The following is an 8245-nucleotide window of genomic DNA, read 5'->3' as shown; positions in this document are numbered from 1 at the left end:
TCTCACACACTACACTCACACACACACTGCACTCAGACACACTGCACTCTCACACACACACTGCACTCACACACACACTACACTCACACACACACTACACTCTCTCACACACTACACTCACACACACACTGCACTCACACACACACTGCACTCACACACACACTGCACTCATACACACACTACACTCTCACACACTACACTCACACACACACTGCACTCACACACACACTGCACTCAGACACACACTGCACTCTCACACACACACTGCACTCTCTCACACACAACCTTTATGTCTCCTGTGTGACGAGAGGGGCAGCCCCAGCCCAAAGGTGAATGAAAAGGAGACAGTGGTTCTCGGGCCCAAGTGGTGGCATCACAACAGCATCGTAAAGGATTTTCCGGGGTGGTTCCATCTCCACACAACTTCGACGTTAGGATCACTGACTTCGGTGCCTCATGTCTCCCAGGATGACCTCCAGCGTGTTTCGAAAGGAAGAAGACAGCAGCCATAGGGCGCTGGAGCAGGTGGGACCGGCTCTGCCCCTGCAGCCTGGAAGAAGGCCGGGGTTCTCCCACTGAGTCGCGCTGCTTCCAAAGCTGGGCGACCCCACCCGCCTCTTTTGCTGTGAAAGGGGCCTCCTCACCTGCGACGCAGTGCAGGGGCTGCTGCCATTTCGGGAGAGTCCCCTGGAGGCCAAGGACCCCACCTCCCGAGCAGGTTGCAAGACGTGCATTTGGGCGGGACTGTATTCCCAGAGTCAAACGGCAGCTGCGGAAACGGAAACAAGCTTATTTTCTCTTCCACTGAACAGACTCACCTTTGCGATGCAATGAAGTGCGACTTCTTGAAATAGACAAACAGGTAGCAAGCATTGACTTGGGAGAGCGATTTTTCGGAGTAAATTGTAGGACAGCAAAATCACAACAGACTCCTCTGCTGTTCCCAGAAGGGACTTTCCAGGCACAACTGTGCAGTTGCAGCTGTGAGTGCAGGAAGGGCTCTGCCGGATGCTCAAGGGCCTTCCCTCATCCTCCCTCCATGCGCCATCCCTCCTGCCCGCGACCTCTTCTCCAGCGGTGAGCCAAGCCGCGTGGCCGGCAGGGGTCCTGGCCGCGCTCTCCCCTCTAGGTGTCTACCATCTGTGCCATGTGACTTTGCCGTTGCTCCCACCAGCCTTGACTCTGGTTCACTTGTGAGTTGTTTGATGGCAGAGGTGATGAAGCATGGCCTTGGTGTGTGCCTGAGGGGTAACCAGGAGGGGAACACACCCTAGGAGGGCCACCTCTGCAGCCTGGGCCCCAGGACGACCACCGGAGGAGGGGACCTGCGTGGGGGCCACATCCCTCAAGACCACAGCGTGAAGCAGGACCAGTCAGTCCTTGCCGTGAGCAGACCTCAGCCCACCCTCAAGCCTGAGAGGAACACGCGCTCCCCTCCTCAGGCCAGGGCGGGCGCCTGCTGCTGTTCTGCAGCAGCACTGACAGGCGCGTTTCCCCCACAGCCCCTCTCCATCAGACACTGCGTGAGACTCCCGACAGCTCCAGATCACTCTTGTGAGCTTCAAGAATCCCAACCTTTTTATTTGTTGTTGCAAGGTTTGCAAAATCCTTTTGGAGTCTTTTGATGCGTATAGAATCTTCCTGAAGGTCTGGGTTCTACGCCTGAGGACAAGGCTGGTGGTGGGCAGGCTATGTTACATAAGTGGCCGGGCCCTGGGGAATATTTTCATTTTGGAAGGCACTAGCTCTGAGAATGATGCACACATGCAGGGGTGCCCTGGGCACCTGCCCCCGCCCAGCACAGGTCATGGGAAGCTATTAGGAACCCTAGACTGGGTATCGGATCCCAGCTGCATGGCCTCCCTTTGCTGTTCACCCCGTGAGATCCTGGGGCAGGCCCTCCTCACTGTGGGCCTCACACATCCCATCTGTCCAAGGAGACAACCAGATGGGCTCTGGGGCCTTCTGAGGCCAGCTCAGCTCTGGTCTTCGATCCCATCCACAGCCTGCCCTCCGCTCCCCAGCTCCTCTGAATTCTTGTCACTTTGGCTTGGCTGGCAGGGAGGGCACCCCCAACCTGCCTCCAGCCTGCAGACCCCCCTGCCACCCACTGTGGAAGGCTGGGCAGGAGAACGGCCACCACCCAGGTGTCCCCGTCAGAGTTCTAACTGTGTGGCTGCTTCTGACACACCCAAGGGTGTTTTCTTCCACCTCTGCCTCCCTGAGACAGCGTTTCCCTGGGGAGCCCTGAGCACTCCCTGAATCTACCAGCCCTTCCTTTCACCCCAGGGCCCCCAGCTGCCTCAGGGCCTTCTCACCTCCTGCCGTAGTGACAAGGTTAGGGTCAGGGTCAGGGTCACCACACACACACACAAACACACACACCACACACACACCCCACACATACACACACACAGCACACACACACAACACACACACTATACAGCACACACACACCACACAGCACACTACACAACACACACAACACATACAAGTCCTGGCCATGAGGGGCCGACTGTTAGAGCTGCTGTTTAGCCTCCTGGTTGTCGAGGGAGAGCAGTCGCCTGCCTGCAAGTCTGCCGTGCAGCTGGCTTCCCGGCTGGGTGCCGAGGCCGGGCTTGGTTCCCTGGGCCAGCAGCTGCAAGTGTGGTCTGAGCTCTGCCTTTCAGGATAGCTTGGCGGTTGTCCGCTTGTGTGTTCAGATGCTCACAGCACAGCTGTCTGCACCTCGTGCCTGTTTAACGGGGGATCCTGACCCCACCCCCTGGGAAGACCGTAGGGGATTACATGAATAACTGGGCAGACACCAGCCCCTGATACAAGCAAGCCCACAGGGCCGCTGAACCATGACCAAGACGCCTGTCCTCAGGGCGGTGATTTTGGACCCCACCCCACCCCTCCACGCAGGCACGTCACATTCAAGTTCCTTCTGTGAGCCGCAAGAGGTCCGGAGGCTCCGGGGCATCCCCAGGTCCCCAGCCCCAGCCCCTGGCCGGTCAGAGACGATGGGCAGTTCCACAGATGCCCTCCAGGCTCTGCCCAAAGCTTGCCTGTCTCTCATCTGGGATAAGCTGCCTGGTGTGGGTTACAGCCCAGAGGAATGTCACCCGCAACCACTGGACATGAGGAGCCCCAAAGAAATCAGAGTTGGACCAAGGGCTGAAAATGAAGGAAAAATGTGAAGGGTGAGACTACGCAGGGGGACAGTGCTACATATCCATGGGGAACACCCAGACCTGAAACGCCCGGGGACAGGTGTGTGCCCAGCTGCCAGTGGCACCAGGCGATGCACTGCCAGGAGAGGCCAGGCAGAGCCGTCTCGGTGAGAAAGCGCCGGATAGCCCTCCCCAGAGAAGCACCCCCTGCCCTCATTGGTCAGGGGAGCCACTGGGGATCTGGGAGTTTTTGGGAGGGCCTGTGGGGGATCAAAGGGAGGAGGTGAGCCCAGAGAGCTGGCTGCGGACTCCAAGGGAGTGGCTGCGCGTCCCAGCGGGGAGGTCCATGCTATCCAGTCAGGTGGGTGGGCATGCACCTGTCAGTGCAGAGGCAGATAGCAGGGGCTGGAGTCCAGGAGAGAGGTGGCCCCTGCAGCAAGTCTGTGGTCGGGGGCGTTCAGAGGGAGCAGGGAGAGGTGTGGGACCCCTGCTCACCAGGTCCCTGGTTTAATAAAACGTGACCAGAATGACCGCATCTTGAAGTGTGTAACTAGGCACTCACAAGGCACCTATAAGGTAATGCTTGTGTTCTGAAAATAGCCACATCCTAAGCTGACCACCAGTGATAATTGCAGAATATTTATGGCCATACAGGACATCTCCTGGCAAGCCTGCGGGACGTCCAGATGTTCTGAGAGTGCAGGCCACTGTACTCAGAGGTAAGGACAGTGAAGCGGCTGAGGCTGGAGGATGCATGTTAACTGACAGTTCTCTGTTTAGTGAGAGCGTCTGCACGTTCCAGGCCCAATTAGAGCTCCTGACGGTTTCTTACGAAATAGCAGCACCAGCAGAGGACGGTGCCTTCATCCTCCCGCTTTCGGAGGACGCCCTACTCTGTAATGAAGTCGTTTCCAATCAACTTGCCTCTTTTGCTGAGCTCTGTGACTCGCTTGAATTCTTTCCTGGGTGAGATCCAAGAATCCATGCTTGGGGTCTGGATCGGGACCCACTTTTCCGGCAGCAGCATGTCCTCCAGAGCCCTTTCTGGCTAGGGACACAGGGAGCTTGAGGGCCGGGGCAGAGAGGCAAGGGAGAGGAGGGAAGGCTGGGGACAGGGACAGAAGGTCTAGGGGAGACTTGGGGGCCGTTGGCAGAAGAGACCAGAAGGGCCCAGCAGGAGAGACCACGTCCCCGAGGCTGGAGGGCGGGCGTGTGGGGAGATGTCAGGTCTGCAGACACCGTGTGCCTAGCGGCCCCCATGTCATGTGTGTGAAAGTGTGCAACTCCACCGGAGCCTGGAGCAGGGCGGGATGGAACAGAACAGCCTTTAGGGGAAGGGAAGGGGACCGGGCGCTGGAGACCAGGGTGCCTCATGCCGTGTGAGGCTGGGCAGACGCCAGGAGAGAGCCCCGGCCTGGCAGGGAGCCCGGGGCTTCCTGGGGCTGCTGAGAGCTGGCCGGGGTGCCAGCCGGTTGTATTGTGGGGTTTGTATCCTCCTTGTTTTGAAACAGGGGTGAGCAGCCTTCTCAAAGCAAACACAACTGCAAGGTAAAATAAAACACTAAAGAAACTCCCAAGGAAATCAGAGCCCAGGGAGAGGAAAGACGGCCGAGAGTGACTAAAGCAAGGCTGGCGCCCACAGTGAAGGCCCCAAGCACTGCAACCCTGGGAGAAGCTGCCAGGCACAGGGGAGGGGAGGTGCCAGGAGGGTCAGAGAGGAAGCACACAGGGGAGTGGAGACCAGAGACAGGGCTCCCTGGGCCCCTCTGCCAGGCCCAGCCGGGTGGAGACGGGCTGTGCCAGGAGAAGCCTGAGCCAGGGTTCCAGGATGCGCAGCCGGCTCCTCGGCGGAGGAAGGCGTGGCTCAGAGCTCGGCGCTCCAGGCCTTGGTGTGAGACTGAAGAGGGGGTGCTGTGTATGTGTGTGGGCGTGGGGGTGCTCCAGGCGTGAGGCATTGCAAGGGTGCAGCACCCTAGAGACGTCGTGGGGTTGTTTTCTGGTGCAGGGTTGGCAGCCTCCTGTGGGGCCCGGCCGCTGTGTGTTCTGAGCTCTGACACCTCCTCACCACTGGGGAATTCATGACGCACTCCCCGAGAGGGCCAGGGCGCACATACTTGGTAGTTAAATTGAGTTAAGAGAATGTTATTTTTAAGTATTTTGGAAAAACACTTGAAGAAGCCAGAACAAATCCCCAAAGCCATGTCAGAGATCCCTGGTTTAGGAGCAACTTCCTCTCCCTCTTCCAGCCTCACATCCTCCATCAGCGAGATGGAGGGTCAGCGACAGAGACGCCAACGTTTTCCTCTAGTCATCTCCTCTTAGGAAGAAAAGCGAGCTTATTCTCACCAAAGTGTCAGGGGCTGTGTTTGTCATCAGCATGGTGTGTATTCATGTTTGAAAAACCAAAGAAAGGGAGTCGGTGGGTAGGTGACAACGGTCACCTGAATGTGGACCTGCAGGCAGAGGATGAAGCCCTTGCCTTTCCCCCACGCCAGGGAGCCCCCATGAGAGGTGGGAGAGGGAGCCGGACCCCTCCTCACTCAGACCCCAGCCAGCGCCTGGGCTTGGAGTTGTCGCGTTGCTTCCTGGCTGTGCTTCTGCCCCTTGGGCCCTCGCTTTGCTCCTCTGTAAAATGGCGCGAGAATAGTTGTATCCATCCTCATGGGGTTGCTGAGGGGATTGATTGAGAACATGCAAAGTCCTTAGCACCTTAGCACAGGGCCTCCACTTAGGTGCTCAGTAAACACCAGATATTATCATTAGGCACCTATGCAGAGAGGAGGAGCGGGAGAGGGAAGAGGGGGACCAGGGGTGGGAGGGAGCCCACACCCCCGGGCACAGGCAGATTTGACATCCTTATTTGCATGAAAAAAGAGTGCTCTGGCTTCGGGGTGTCATAAACCTCCTGTTTCAAGTAGGCACAGCCAATTTATTTTTATGAAGCACTGAGGCCTTAGACTGTCTGGAAGCTGGTTGGCCACACTCGGTGCCATTTCTTTTCCGACCTGCAGGCCTTCCTGCCTTTTGTTTTGTGTCTTCTTTCCCCTGGGCAGGGTGGGGAGTGGATTCCTCGGCTTCACATTTTTTCCCCTTTTTTGCAATCAATGAAGAGGAAACAGATCCATAGACACAAAGGTGTGACCTGGCCAGCCCTGAGCATCTGAAGTTTGAGATCATCCTTCTAGGGGGCTCTGGGGCTCAGGCCTGGGCCAGGAGCCAGGCCCTCCCTGCAGTGTGTCCTGCCACAGCTCAAAGTGCGTGGGCCACCAGCACACATGCACCTGCCACGCGCCAGACCCACAGAAGGGATGAGGGAAGCCCTGGGGGTCCCACCAACGATGCTGAGTCCACAGGACTGAGGTTTCATCTTACTTATTGGTGTCACAACCCCAGACCCTGGAGCGGGACACAGCACACATGTGCCCCATAAATATCGCGGTGTGAATGAGGAAGTGATGGAAAGCACGGATGGGCGATTTTAAAGAATAGGGACGTGTGGGCTGCGACGGGCAGGATGCCTGTACCCCAGGGCTCACGGTCTCGGCAGGGATGAGGTTTCGGCAGCCCCTACATCAAGTGAGGACTTCTATGATAATGACCATTGTCAATCACAAGAAAGAAACTGAGGCACAATGAACAGAGAGAGTTTATTTGGGTCATTGGGGGTGCTACCTCGGCCTTTGTTACAAGCAGGTTTTAAAGGCAAAGCAGGCAAGGAGTGGGCGGATACAAAGTCCTCTGACAGGAGTTCTCATTGGTTTAAGAGACAGCATGGATCGGTGATTGGCCATCACCATTGATTCTAGAGTATGAGTTACAGGGTCCAGCAGGAGGCACTTTATGGCTACCGGGTGTCAGCCTAGCACCCATACAGCTGGCAGATTCAAGAGGTCGTTCTCTAGCTCGAGGGGGAGTGGGACATGGCTGCTGTCACATTTTAATGCCTCTCTGGGCCTGATAATTTAAGGGAGCTCACATTCCTCAGATTAAAAGTTTCTTTTCTTTCTCACATAAAACGCTGGCGCAGGGTCAGGAGCATGGGTGCTCTGTGGTAACAAATATCATATATGTGTTACATTCAGCTTAGCAGAAAGCTGCCTCCTTCTGTATTTTAAGTTCGGCCGAAAGGTTTCTAGGTCTGTAGTGAACCGTAGCTAACTGCAGGTGTACAGACCGTGACCCACTCCTGCAGCAACCAAGCCGGCTGTTTCTGGACGTCACCTCCATCTCCGTGGGCAAATGCTATCCAACCGCCGGGCCACCCTGGAGTCTCTGAGAACGTATTCCGCCCCCAGGGGCTGCCCAGCTGAGAATCGTTCCCTCCTCAATCAGCTTTAATTTGCCTGAAGTTTTTCTTTGAACGAGTGCAGCAGTGATTAGCACCACTTACTGAACACACGCCATGTGCAGGCCCAAGGCACAGCAGCACTTTGCTCACATTCTCTGCCCAGACACAAGTTTGTATCCCCATGTACGGGAGCGGCAGAGCCTGGGGATTTGGGCAGGAGCTGGGGTATGGGGAGTACCAGCCTTCCTGGCAGCCAGAAGAGATTGTGTCATACGAGGAATTTCCAAGAGACACAGGAGAACGCCAGCCACATAGCGACCCCCGCACTGGAACAAACAGAGACTCCTTCTCACCAAGATTCCAAGGGTGGAGGGAGCAGCCCCAGGTCAGTGAGGACCCAAGCAAAGACCAATAAGAGTCACTCGTAGGGTATTGAATATTTTAGAAAACGGTGTTCGGAATTGACCCTGTCCCCAAATGCCTCCCTGAAAACAGCCACCCCAGGAAAGAAAAGCACCAGCATTTTCCACCCATCCAAATCCCAAACCCTGCAGCACAGTTGCCCAGTGCTGGCTGGGGTGCTGACAGTTCACACGTGCCTATGCCCCCCACAGCCCCACCTGAGCAGGAAGCAGAGCTGTCAGGAAGGAGGTTCAGAAAGCTACACTAAGGGCTGGGTGTGGTGGCTCACGCCTTAATCCCAACCCTTTGGGAGGCCGAGTCAGGCAGAACAACTGAGGTCAGGAGTTCGAGACTAGCCTGGCCAATATTGCGAAACCCCGTCTCTACTAAAAATACAAAA

This window comes from Pongo abelii, chromosome 3, assembly GCF_028885655.2.
Source record: "Pongo abelii isolate AG06213 chromosome 3, NHGRI_mPonAbe1-v2.0_pri, whole genome shotgun sequence".
Taxonomy (NCBI): domain Eukaryota; kingdom Metazoa; phylum Chordata; class Mammalia; order Primates; family Hominidae; genus Pongo; species Pongo abelii.
This window is presented reverse-complemented; position numbering follows the sequence as displayed.